We start from the raw sequence: 14238 nt of genomic DNA, 5'->3' as shown, positions 1-14238 counted from the left end.
GCCGACGGTCCGTGCGTGGGCACGCGCAGAAACCGCTAGGAGGCGTCGGTTTCCCTTCCCACGCGCGGACGCCGGCGTGGGCCGACGCGGGCCGACGCGGGCCGACGCGGCCGGGGAGCCCGCGCGTGCGCAGAGCCGAGGCCGGGGGGGGGGGGGCCCTCGGGGCGGGGCGGAGCGGGGCGGGGCAGAGTGGGGCGGGGCGGGGTCTTGAGGTGATTCCCGAGCCGCGGCAGCGGCTCCGGCCGTGCGGGGAAACCGAAAGTGGGCGGCGGCCGCGGTTGTGGCCCTGGCTGAGACCGCGACGGGAGCTGGGCCCAGAGGAGCTGGGACGGGCCGTGGGCCCCCGGGACGAGGTGAGCGCAGGTCTTGCCGCTGCGGGTGCGACAGGTGCTGGGCGACGTCGGACGAGGTTTCGGGCGGGCGCGGCGCACCTGGGTCACTAGCGGAACAGTGGCCCGGGCGGGACAAGAACGGGCCTGGGGCCTCTTCCCAGCAGCCGCAGGGGATGCCGCGGGGGGAGTTGGAGTTCCAGAGCGTTGTGTTTTTTAAATCTCTGATGGGACCCGTTCCCCGGCCGCTGGGTGACAGGCTGGGCATCCGCCCGGGAGCCTCACAGACCGCCGCCGAGTGCTCAGTGCAACGGGGAAATGTAGCAGTGGGGGTGTGGACGGACGAGGGGCGGGAGGCGCTGACCAGGAAGTGGTTCCACAGCCGCTCGCCTGGAGCAGGGCACATCAGAACCCCCGGCTGCCTGAGCTCGGTATTTTACACCCTGAGCTTTCAGTCCCTCGAAGGCAGGGGCCTCTCTGCGGACCAGCCCACGCAGGCCGCTCAGGTAATGCGGGGCGCAAATACTATATATAGCTCTCGAACCGTGAGACCCAGGCCGGGACACAGCGAGGAAGGACACACGAATCCATGAATGAGTTGTCTCTTAACTTTGATCAAGATCCAACAGGGTCAGGTGCTCAGCCTCAAGTTATTGGGAGGGGGCTGAGAACCCGTCCAACTTTTCTTCTACGTTCCGCTTGCAGGGTGTAATATATTTCCGTTTATAACCAAAGTCCCAAATAGTTTCAGAGAGCAAGAAAGGTTAATATCTGTATTAGAAAAGTCCTGGCCCCAAAGGATTCTCATTACTGCCCTGCAAAATAAAACAAACTACTGATCTGGGTCAACCCCCACTGCCCCCCCACCCCGCCCCAAATCGTGCAGGTGGAAAAATTGCAGCAAAGTGTTCTGCCTAGTGATATGCAGCAACTTAATGACAGAAATGAAACTTAGACCCAAATTTCTAACTCATCTCCGACTGCTGGGGATGTATAGGTGTTGCATACTGCAAATAGTGTGGCTTTGCGGACCTGGGTTGGGAATCTGGGCTGCTCCTCTTACTGATTGTGGATGGTGAATAAATTACTTTCTTTGATCCTGGTTTTCTGTGTATCGAATGGAAATGTTTAACATAAGTCCACACAGCTTTTGTGAGGTAACTGCTGTAAATCCTTTGGTTTATAATAATGGTCAAGAAATGTTAGCTCTTTTCTTTCCACCAAACTTCCTGTATTTTACGTAATTGGATTTCAGTTTCTTGGAGTGCTCTAATATAAGATTAATTGGCCCGTGGTGGGGATTTTTCCATCTCCACTTAATGGACATTTCAGAGCATCAGTTACATGCAAAGTACTGTGCTGGGTGCAGTGTAATTGGTCCCGGGGCCAGCTGTGTTAGAATCCACATCTCCTGTGTCCCAGCCCAGGGCCGTTTGGTGGCACACAGATTTCCTCTTTGCTGGTTAAACACAGTGAGACTATGAGGCAGCAGTTGGCAGTGCCTTTGGATTTCAGTCCTTGGAGACTGTAGACTGGAGATGGAACATAATCCCTGCTAATGCCCTTTTAAGTGTATTGGTTGAACGTGGCTGAATGAACTTACTGTGTTTTGTACCAAGAGATGTAAACTTCTTGAAGGACTGCTCTTTAAATTCTCTGTGCAATGTAATCTAATTGGAGACTTAATATGAATTTAAAGGAAAATACTTTGTAAACCAACTCTAAGTGCCCACTCTGTGTTTGGTCAAGTGCTGTTTTCAAGAACTGAGATTCTACAGAGGGCTTTGCATCTGGGCACTTTCAGGATCAGCAGATGAATACAGTAAGGACCCAAGTTCCTTGGTACTTGAGTGAAATGTAATTTCATATTTATGTGAACTGGTTTTTCTTTCTCTATGCAAAACTTATTTTCTTTGCCCTCTACTCCTATCTTTGTGCTTTTGTTTTGTTTTTTTTTGTTTTTTTTTTAAGATTTTATTTATGTATTTGACAGAGAGAGAGATCACAAGTAGGCAGAGAGGCAGGCAGAGAGAGAGGAGGACGCAGGCTCCCCGCAGAGCAGAGAGCCCGATGCGGGGCTCGATCCCAGGACCCTGAGATCATGACCTGAGCCGAAGGCTTAATCCACTGAGCCACCCAGGGGCCCCTGTGCTTTTGAAGGTTTCATTCTTTTTATTATTTCCCCAATGGGCCAAATGTATTTTTTTAAATTTTGTTATTCAAACTATCTAAAAGTAATTGATTTTGTGATTTTTAGCTGCAGTGTGTATATATACCAATTAGAGCTGCTGGTCAGCACAAAGTGCCCAATGACTCCAAAGCAAACTCAATATTATAGCTGTGCAGGTTTCTCAGGAGGAAGCCAACCTATGGTTTCCATTAGATCTTTGGCTCCCACTTCAGAACTTGAAGGACTCCAAGGAAAGTTGAGAGTCACAGCTCTTGTCCATCTTCCTATCTTCCATATGAAAAAAAGTGACCTGAAGTGACTCACTCAAAGGGTCACAGTTAATTAGTAGCAGAACTAGGATTAAGATCACAAATTCTAACTAAGACACTTGATTATTGCAAGAGTTCTTTTTTCTCTAATATGTAGATTTATGGAAACCCCTTACTTACTATTTGTAATATATAGTTAGTAATGCATGTACAGCTTAGAGCTTGAAATTATAATAATAATAAAATAATAAATAAATAATGCTCCCTAAATATGCCCTATGAAAATATGTCATTACTCGAAGGTGTTAATTACTATCTTTCTTTTTAAAAAGAGTTGGTAAAGGAGTAATTCAGGTGGTCACAAGTAGACTATACTGTAATAGGAAAGAAAAAAGAACATGTTAAACTGTTGCAAGATGAGAAATCATCCTGGAAGGGTCTTAGACCAAAACCTTCCCTCTCTTGGGCTCAGTTTATTGATTTGTAAAATCAATTGAGTTGAGATAAACTAGATGATATCTAAAATCTTTTTGGCACAGACATTCTGAACTTTGAGGGCCTGGTGTGTTCCTCAAATAGTGTCTTCAAGTAAAAGGGCAGTCAGTTACCACAAGTATTTGCCCTAAGAAGGTACTAAAAGTTGTGTAACTGACTGAAGAAGGTAAGAGAGGTTACTCGGTAATTTCAGTTTACCCTAATAATTCTTCAGATTTTTTCCTGGGGTTTAGTGCCACTCTGCAATGCAGATTTATGACATTGAGGAAGATGAGCCAAACAGGACAGTTGGAAATAGATGAGAAAAGAGAAACTTAGAGAAGAACATGCACAGGTGAGAGCTGGGCCAGCTGGGCTAATGGGTAGTGAGGAACCTCAGGCTCTGGGAAGCACATAACATGTAAATGACTGAGTCAGGGAGGCTCAGTCAGTGGTAAAGGCTGTATCTAGAGGCCACTGAAACCACATACTTCAGAATAAGACTTTGTCAGGATGATTATCAGGTATATTAAGGAGAAAAGTTGTGAATTTCCAAACACAGTTTTGAGTATGAGAGTTATTTTAGGCTATTTAAATTATTTAAATATTGCTTTCTTAAAGGTTATTACTTTCCCCTATTTCTTGCCCCACTTCTTGTACATTATTAGCACTTTGGAGTTCTCTACGAATTATTGTGTAGTAAAAAGAAAAAGGACAGAGTGAAAGGATAAAAGGAAATGTCAATTGCCACACTGAATATTTGCAACAATTAGGGATTCTTTTGGGATTGGGTGCCCATATCCTTAAATCAGAACGTGGCTGATCCCTGTTTCATGCCACTTTAAGGGCTGATCACGAAGTCAGTGTCCCCTAAATTCCAAATTACTTAAGAGAAGCCGATTCTAGACATTTGGAGCAGCTGTCTAAAAGGAAGCCCTAAGTTTGGAAACCAGAAGACCTAGGTTCTTGTTGTGATTCTGGCCACAAAAATATGTGAGAATATGTGAGACCTAGAATAATTGTTCTGGGCCTCAGTTTCCTCATTATTAAACTGAAGGGTTTGGAGAAGATGGTCTGAAGGTGCCCACCAGTTTTCCATGCTTCTCTCAGTTTTCTACTCTGAGGTTGGACCCACCATTCTATGCTGCTTCCCTAAATCGGGCAGGGTGTGGGAACATTGTGGGCTTGTGGTCTAGCATGGAATCTCTGCTCCCTGAGCCTTTGCCAAAGCAGTAACTGACTTTTTGTCTACTAATTAAGTGAGAAATTTTGGAGGGGATCCAGTTGCTTTCTTACCAAGCTTCCCAGTTCATAAGTATGTTAATGAGGCAAATAAGAAAATCTGGGAAAATTCTGGTATTTCAAATTTAATGCTAACTAAACATTTCCCCAATATACCAATGCTTTTATCATTGTGCTCTTAGCCATTTAATACATATATTCATAGGTAGTTTCCCATCCACAGTGGTGGATTCCAGGAAATGCAAGTAAGTACTGAATTCCAAGCTCATATAACTTTACTGTTGATGCTTGTCATTCAGAAGAGAGGCAAGGAAAGGAGGAGGAGAAAGAGCAATATGAAGGAAGTAAAAGTCAAATGCAATTGGTTGTGACCTATTGTGGCCATTTTCTTCCTAAGGTCTTTGCTAAATGACCTTGGTTAGTTTTTGAGATCAAAAGTACTCTGATTAAATAATTCCCCAGACCCACCTCTACTTTACTCTGCTGTTTAGGATTCTTAGTCAGCTCAAGCAGACCCTGTATTGTCTTCAGAATAAGAATATTCTTAAGGAATATCCTTAATTCTCAAGGAAATCTTTAATTCTTAAGGAAATTAAGGATGCCTTTAAGAATTTTAACTGGGCAAGCTGAATTTTAACTGAGAAGCTGTGTTCTAAAACAGAGATAGCCAGCCTTATTTCTCCCAACCTAGCCTAATTTATGGTCACCAGGACTTGCATAACATTCTCAAAATAAAAGTAACTTGAGTTTTCTTAAACTCAGAATTAATATTTGTCACAGCACTTTCAGAGAGTAGAAATAAAGGGGAAAGAGAGTTGACAAGTCAAAACAGCAACTTAAAAAATTTGGGGATCTACTTGGAGAAACTTCGAAACTTAATATTTGGGGGGAGGATGACTAAAGGTTTGCCATTGAGGCCCAGAGTTGAAATTCCCATAAACTTCCTCTTGTGTTTCTAATGGATGACATCCAAGATAATAAACTTAATTTTTTATAGCTAGACGAAAGTATTGTATGCTTTTTATAAAAGTTATTGGGTGTAATTGCCATCTTCAGAAAATTTCAAAAAAATGCCATGACAATCAAGGAATTCAAATTTAAGGCATTTAAAGCAATATAGATTAGAAAATAATGATTGTTTTAAAAAATTATTTTAGTTGTAACTTTCTTTTTGGTCACTGCCCAAAGTAATACTACTAATGTAGGAATCACAGATCCAACTGGAAGAAACTGACAAGCATGAGAATACCACCTACATCTGAACAAGATGTGTAGTCACATTTTCCCTCCCAGGCTTCACTGTGCTTAACTGCTTCTCACCAGCTTTGAGATCTTCAGTCTCATAGTCCCAAGGGACCACCTTTCCCTCCAAAAAGATATAGCTACTTAAAGTTGTTGTGAATTCAGTGTCAGTTTCTTTGTGAATCCCAACAGTATAGGCACAATGTTTGAAAAACAGGAGTACATGCAAGTTTGAGATACTTACTGGTATTCAGGCTGTGCCTGTGGCCCATCGGTATGTGTGAACTTCTTACAGGAACACTGGGTCGTTGAGAACACTGGTTCAGAGTGAAAGAGCCGTGAAATAATCTACCTGATGATTCTCAACCACAGCCTGCTGACGTAACTGGGTGTCTCAGTCAGTTAATAACAATCGTTAAAATTTGCAAGTTGTTTTTTAATAAAGAAATTTAAGATGATTCCTTTAATAGCTCACATGCATTATGCTATGTTTAAGTAAGTAGAAAGGAGTATCAGATAGATGGACGATTTCTCACTCATTCACCCAGTGTTTATTCAGCTCTTGTTGTGGGCTGGGCACTAGGGATTCAGTAGTGAACAAAGGCTCACAAATTCCAGCTTTTTAAAATTTTTTAAAAAGATTTTATTTATTTATTTGACGGAGAGAGTGATCACAAGTAGGCAGAGAGGCAGGCAGAGAGAGAGAGAGAGAGAGAGGAGGAAGCAGGCTCCCCACCAAGCAGAGAGCCCAATGTGGGGCTCGATCCCAGGACCCTGAGATCATAACCTGAGCCGAAGGCAGAGGCTTTAACCCACTGAGCCACCCCCCCATTCCAGCTTTCACAGAGCTCATAATCAAGTTGGGGAAACAGATGGTACAATTAAATAAGGACTACTGGGTGGTGATAAGTTCGAAGGAGGGAAATAAGGCAGGGAAGGGGTGTAGGGAATACCAGACAGCCAGCATAACAGTTTGGATTTTGGATAGGGTGGCCAGGAAAGGCCTTGCTGAGAAGGTAACCTTTGAGCAAATACTCAAAGAAACTGCGGCAGTGAGTTGTGTGGCCCCTATGTGGAAAATAGATTCTAGGAGGTGAAGTGGAAGCTGAGACCAGCAAGGAGGCAATTGCCCCAATCCAGGCAAGAGATGCTGTTGGCATGGACTAGAGCGATCACCACGAGATAGTCAGGAGTGGGGGAATTGTGAATGTCAGCCTGTGTTCATGTATCACGTGGTGATGGTGGTAAGGAGTTGAGAGTCACTAATACTCAGTTGCTTCATTTTACAGAGAAGGAGGTCAGAGCCCCAGGAGAAAGGATTTGTCCCAGGAAAATAAGTGCTCTCTCATAGTGATATTGAACTTGGAGACACCAGCAAGAGGAGGCATGGGCACAACCTTCCACAATCCCTCGTCTCTCCCCACAATCAAATCAAAATCAATATATCAACTACTAGTTAGCAGCACCCCCAAATGGCTAATGTTTGGGAGTTCCTTACCAGCAGTTCTTTCAGAGCAGACCTTGGGAAGGTAAAGGGGACATTTGACAGAAAGTGGTCTGAAGTGGCTCTCCCAAGGGTGGAAGGAGTAGAAGGCTTTCACATAGGGCAGCCTATAGAACCAGTCTCTGATTAGCTTCTAAGATCGGATTAGACTTGTCCTTTCAAGCCAGCAGCATACTGGAGTTCTATTATGTTTTAGTCACAGGATGTCCATTAGTGAGTAGAATGCTATGAGAATTTTTTTTTTTATCTCCACAAATTAGCGATTGCTGCCCACCCACCCACTAATGTAGCTGGAGAAAAGTATACCACGGTGAGGAGGTGGTAATGGGACAGATGCTCTTTCCAGAAAGAAGGGGAGGAGGCGGTAGAAATTCCTCCTCAAGGTGAAGGATAGGTCCTTCCTACTGATAGTCTCAGCAGGAGTTTATAGTACGTCTGACTAGGGAGGAGCCAGTACTAAACAGTTTAGTCCAAATAGATCCAGGTACCCTACTTGCACGCAAGTGGGTGTATTCCTACATGTGTGCTGACCACCTGGCATCATATCTACATATCACGTGTGCATAATTCATAGTCCAGGCCATCTGCAGTTATACAGAGATGCAAAGTCCAGCTTTACTCATAAGAGCTCTAGCTGAACAGGTGGGAGAGACAGAGTTTTGAAGGAAAGGTGGGAAATGTGGGGGTAAGAAAGTTGGGGAGGCTTGGCTCTGGGAGGTTAGTAGGCTATCCTTTAGTTTTTCCTCTTACAAATTAGAACTTGGCCAGCCTCCACTATGGTTTTTCCTATTTGAAGAAATAACTACAGTGAAGTTTCAGTGATCTTTAACTGTTGAGTCAGGAACCATTACAAATCAAAGTCTGTCTCTTACATTGGAAGTTTACTACTTAAGAGCCAGAATTTACATGTTAGATTTAACTTTTGGCAACCTTGAAATATAGGTGTCAAAACCAACCTCTCTGAGCTGCTACCCAACACACTCAGGAAAGTGTAGTTGGACATCAAGGGAATGGAGGTTCTGAGACTCTACAGCTGTCATCTTTTGCTGCCATGAATTTTCTGTTTACCCTTTAGAGTCCCTGTCTGTATCACTGACTTGGAATCTGAACCATCCCTGTGAGTGGCTTCCATACATCTTATCATAAATTGGTGATTTACCTTCCCTCAGCTTTGGCGTTCACATCTATAGAATGAGAACAATTTCCTCCTAGAATTATTACATATATTAAATTTTTAGAAAATCCAAATCTCAGAACTTGGATTGTCACAAGAGAAAGAGAAACATGTCTACCCAAAGATTTATATAATTCAAAGCAGCTTTATTTATAATACCCCCAAATTGGAAGCAACCCAAATGTCTATCAACATTCAGATGGATAAATGAATTGTGACATGTCTACACAGTGAAATACTCCTTATCATAGTATGAAAAGTTTTTGCTGATAAGTGTGGAAACATGGATGAAACTCAAGAACACCAGGAAAAAGTGATCTATCCTGACAGAAAGCAGATCAGTGGGTGCCAGGAGCCAGGACAGCGTGTATGAGAGGGTGAGAACTGCCTGCAAAGTGGCACAACTTGAAAGAACTTCTTTTTCTCAGACTTATTGATATATACTTTACATATAATAAAAGTCCCCCTCTTTTGTCTATAGTTCTATGAAGTTTTTTAAAGATTTTATTTATTTATTTATTTGACAGAGAGAAGGAACGCAAGCAGAGGGATGGGAGAGGGAGAAGCAGGCTTCCCACTAAGCAGGGAGCCTGATGCACAGGACGCTGGGATCATGACCTGAGCTGAAGGCAGACACTTAACCGACTGAGCCACCCAGGTGCCCCTATAGTTCTATGATCAAGAGAGAGTATTTCTGTCATTCCCAAAATTGCCCTGTGCCTTCTTTACAGTCCATCCCCTCTCTGTACTCCCATCCCTTGGCAACCACTGATTTAATTTCTATGCCTATAGTTTTGCCTTTTTCAGAATGTTACATAAATAGTATCATACAGCATATAGTCTTTTGTGTCTGGCTTCTTCCACTTAGCATAGTGTGAAATCATCCATACAGGGGCGCCTAGGTGGCTCAGTGGGTTAAAGCCTCTGTCTTCAGCTCAGGTCATGATCCCAGGGTCCTGGGATCGAGCCCCACATGGGGCTCTCTACTCCACGGGGAGTCTGCTTTCTCCTCTCTCTGCCTACTTGTGATCTCTGTCAAATAAATAAATAAATAATCTTAAAAAAAAAAAGAATTATCCATACAGTTCTATGTATCAATAATTTGTTCCTTTTAATTGCGGATTACTACTTAACTGCATGGATATGCAACGCTAGTTGATTCATTCACCTGCTGATAGACATTTGGATTGTTTCTAATTGGGTGGTAATTATGAATAAAGCTACTGTAAATATTTAAGTACAGGTTTTTGTATGAATATATGTCATTATTTCTCTTGGGTAATGACTGACATGTAAGTTTTTTTGGATTGTATGATAAAAACATGCTTCTTCATAAGAAACTGTCAAGCCATGTCTTTTCAAAGTATTGTTCTGCAAGCCCACCAGACATGTATGAGAATTTTAGTTGCTCTGCATTCTTATCAACACTTCATACTGTTGGTTTTTAAAAAAAGTTTAACTTATTCTAATAGATGGGTAGTGATGCCTCATTGTGGATTTAATTTTCATTTCCCTAATGAAAAATGTGGTTTTTGGCCATCTACATCTCTACTTTAGTAAACTTCAGTATGTGTTCAAATAATTTGCATGTTTTAAAATGGGCTCTTTGTTTTCTTACTGAGTTTTGAGGGTTGTTTACATACACTGGTTACCTGTCCTTTACCAGGTGTTTTATGAAAATATATCCTTTCAGTCCATGGCTTGTCTTTTCATTTTCTCAACAGAAATTTATATTTAAAAGAGCATAAATTTAAAATTTTGATGAAATCCAATTTGTCAGTTTTTTCTTCTATATTCTAAAAATAAAAAATCTTTGCTAAACCCAAGATCGTGAAGATTTATGCCTTTGTTTTTTTCTAAACATTTTACAGTTTTAGTTTTTTCAAGTAGGATCTAAGTGGTCTGGGTTTTTATTTTAGTTTAATTTTGAATATAGTATAAGGTTCATTTTTTGCATATGGATGAATAGTGTTCCAGAACTCTTCCTTGAACTTTGTCCATTGAATTTCTTTCGGTAACTTTGTTGAAAATCAGTTGACTAACATAACACAATAAAAAAATATACTGATTGGAAACTTAAAAAAAATAAAAGAAAAAAGAAAATCAGTTGACTATATATGTGTCGGTCTATATCTGGGTTATGTATTCTGTTCCATTGATGACTGTCCTTTTGACAATACCTACATTACGTTGATTAATATACTTTTAAATAAATCTGGAAATCAGTCTTTTTGCACTGGCTAGGATCTCCAGTGTGATAGTGAATAGGAATGAAGAGAGTGAACATTCTTGTCCTGTTTCCAATCTTAGGGAGAAAGCATTCGTTCTTTTCTTGTTACGTATTATGTTAGCTGTGGATTTTTCACAGATGTTCTTTATCAGGTTGAGGCGGTCCCCTTCTTATTTTCTGAGAGTTTTTATCATAAATGATTTTGAACTTGGTCAGATGTCTTTTCTTCACCTATTATTACCATGTGGTTTTTCTCCTTTAGTCTGTTGATACAGTCGGTTGTATTGGTTGATTTACGAATGTTGGGCGGGTCTTGTGTTTCTAGAGTAAACCATATAGTTGATCATGATGTGTTATCCTTCTTACATATTGTTGGATTTGGTTTGTTAATATTTTGTTAGGAATTTTTGCAATTATGTTAATGAAGGAAGTTGGTTTGTGCTTTTCTTATAATGCCTTTTTCTGGTTTCAGTATCAGCATAATGCTGGCCTCATAAAATGAGTTTAGAAGTATTCCCTTCCCCTATGTTTTTTGGAAGAGTTTGTGTAGAAGTGGTAGTGTTTTTTTCCTGAAGTTTTCGGTAGAATTGACAAACCATCTGGGTTTGAGTTTTCCCTGTGTGAAGGTTTTTAACTACAAATTCAACTTCCCTAATACATATAGGGATATTAATATTATTTATATCTTCTTGAATAAGCTTTGGAATTTGTGTCTCTTAATGAATTTACTCCATTTTATCTAATTGACAAAATTTATTGGTGTAAGTTTATCATTACATTTGCTTTTTAATGTCTATAAGACCTGTATTGATGGCCTGTTCTTTAATCCCATTAATAATAATTCTCATCTTCTCTTTTTTTTCTTTATTAATCTATCTGGAAGTTTATCAATTTTATTGATGTTTTTTAAAAAATAGTTTTGGTTTCATTATTTTTTTCTTTAACTTTCTTTTCTATTTCATTACTGATGTGTTTCATCAGTTCAGTATTGATTTTGCTCTCATTTTTATTACTTTCTTCCTTTTACTTTTAGTATAATTTGCTCTTTTTTCAAGGTAATAAATTAGATCACTGAATTGGGACCTTTCTTCTTTCCTAACATAAGCTATAATGCTTCAGAATTCCCTTTAAATATTGTTTTAATGACATCCAGCAAATTTTTGTACATTGTATTTTTATTTATTTAAAAATATTTTCTGATGTTTTTGTTTTGAAGGAGGCTTCCTTTCTGACCCTTGGTTTTTTAAAGAAGCATGTCATTAAGTTTGCAAATACAAAGGGATTGTCCACCTATCTTTCTGTTATTGATACCTAATTTGGTTTTTTTCTGGTTACAGGATACTCTGTATAATTTCAGTTTTTCTAAATTGGTCAAGGATTGCCTTAAGTCCCAGAGTGTATTCTGTCTTTGAAAAGAGTGTATATTCTGCTATTATTGGGGGAGTCTTTTATAAATATCAATTAGGTCAGTTTGATTGATGTTGTTAATCAGCTCTTCTATATCTTTACTGGTTTTTGTTTACTGGTTCTACATTACTGAGAAAGAAGTTTTGAATTTTCCAAATAATTGTGAAGATATTCTTACACCTCCATTGGTTTCTGCTTCGTGTGTTTCGAAGCACTGACATTTGGTGCACTCACGTTTAGGATTGTAATATCTTCCTGATGAATTAACTCCTTAATTATGTAATGTCTGTCCTTATCCCAAGTGGTCTTCCTTGTTCTGGTATTAATTAATATGGCATATCTTTTTCTATCTTTTTACTTTGAACCTATGTTGTATATCTATTTAAAATAATTTCTCATATATAGTGTATTGGTAAGTCTTTTATATCCACTCCGTCAATCCTAAATTTTTATTGAGATATTTTCAATGTTTACATTTGATGTAATTTTTGCTGTGGCCAGCTTTAAATCTACCATTTGCCAGATGTTTTTATTTGTGCTACCCGTTCTTTGTGGCAGTTGTTGTTTCTGGCTCCACCCTCCCCCCCTCTTTTTTGCCTAATTTTTTTTTTTTACTTTTAATTGCTTTTAAAAAAAAATTCCAATGTACTTAACATATGGTGTTATATAGTTTCAGGTGTACATCTAATTGGTTTTTGATTGAATTTTTTATTCTGTTTTATCTTTACTACTGGCTTATTAATTATGCTTCTTTAAAAAATTTTTAGTTGTTGCCATAAGATTTATAATATATGTCTTTATCACATTCCCCTTTCAAATAGTAGCATACTGCACATTGTGTATATACACATAGTATTAACTAAATGTTGGTGCTGGTGGTGACAGTTTGAAGAGAGCTAATGTTTAGCAGAGGGAAGTATATAATGAGTATTTAGGTTATTTGCCATGTAAACCTTGCTGTCACTTGAGTATCATATTTGTCATGAAGAGCATTCACAAATAAGCTGCTATCTTATCTCCTTTTCAAAATGGACAAATGAGGGAATTGCTAGTATTGTATGCTATTCCTCCTTTTTGTTATCTAAACCAGAGAAAGAATAAGACTGTCAAGAATTCTGTACTGTCTAATATAGTATCCACTAGACACATTTAATTCCAGTTAAATTAAAAATTCATTTGCTCAGCCATGCTGGCCACACTTCAAGTGCTCAGTCACCATATGTATTGGACAGCAGAGATACAAAATATTTCCATCAGCACAGGAAGTTCTATTGGGTAGCATTGTTGAAGGAAGAATTTTTTAACAAGTTGTCCATGGCTTGCCTTGCTAAGTCCACTTTTCTTGGCTTCCTGAATGTCATTCTGCCATTGTATCACCATTCCATTTACTATTAGTCCAAAGAGAATATGAGTGGTTAATTTTGAAAAATGCCAATTAATGACCAATGAAAATCCTTAGCCAGGGTCCCCACAGATTTCCTAGGTGCCAAAATTCTTTTTTTCTCTTGCTTGACCTCTTTGCTAGGTATGACACTTTCTAATTCTTTCCTCTTTTTGTTTATATGATATTAGCTCTGCCTTTTCTACTTATATCTATCTGGTCACTTTTTCTCAGCCTTTTATAGGTTCTTCTTTCATTGCCCATGCTTTAATGACAGCCTTCCGTAGAGGTCCATCCTTAACCTTAATTTTTACTCCCTGGATACCAAATACCACATATATTTTGAAGGCCAATAACTCTAAACTTTAGATCTCTAACCTGAATTCCTGGTGAATATATCTGTGTGGCTGATCTATAAGGACCCCAGTCTCCATATGTCCCAAGGGAATTCATTCTCTTCCTTTCTTACAAACCTGTTCTACCTCATCCAGTGTGGGTCATTACTACCCACCATGTTTCTAAGCTAGAAACCTGGGATCTTCCCTCATTGTCCAAACCAGTTAATCAATTTCTGTTGCTTCTACCTCCTAATTACCTCTCAAATTGATTTTTTGTTTATTCTCAGGGCCCTGTTTTCAAGTCCTCCACATTTCCAAGTATCTTTACAGCTCATTAGTTTTTCTCCTTTGCATTTATCTTCTCCACTACTGAGTAGTTGCCTTTTCTAAAGGCAGAACTTAACACTTTATTCCCCTCTTTAAAATATCTCTAAGTCTCCACTTTATGTTTGCTGAAACGCACGTGTTAACGTAATAT

The 14238-nt window shown here is 39.8% G+C and overlaps 1 protein-coding gene across 3 annotated transcripts in view; it reads left to right on the top strand.

The window, feature by feature from the left end:
* The first annotated feature begins 212 nt into the window (after positions 1 to 212).
* Positions 213 to 14238, top strand: part of TDRD7 (tudor domain containing 7) — a 73460-nt gene continuing 59434 nt past the window's right edge. For 2 of the 3 annotated variants that reach the window (XM_046023348.1, XM_046023347.1), the window contains exon 1: positions 213 to 353. The gene's annotated coding sequence lies outside the window, so the exon portion shown is untranslated. Of the gene's footprint in view, positions 354 to 703; positions 836 to 14238 lie in introns of those variants that run through there. The other variant, XM_046023346.1, reaches the window with a different exon arrangement.

Source organism: Meles meles, chromosome 11, assembly GCF_922984935.1.
Source record: "Meles meles chromosome 11, mMelMel3.1 paternal haplotype, whole genome shotgun sequence".
Taxonomy (NCBI): Eukaryota; Metazoa; Chordata; class Mammalia; order Carnivora; family Mustelidae; genus Meles; species Meles meles.
This window is presented reverse-complemented; position numbering and strand designations above follow the sequence as displayed.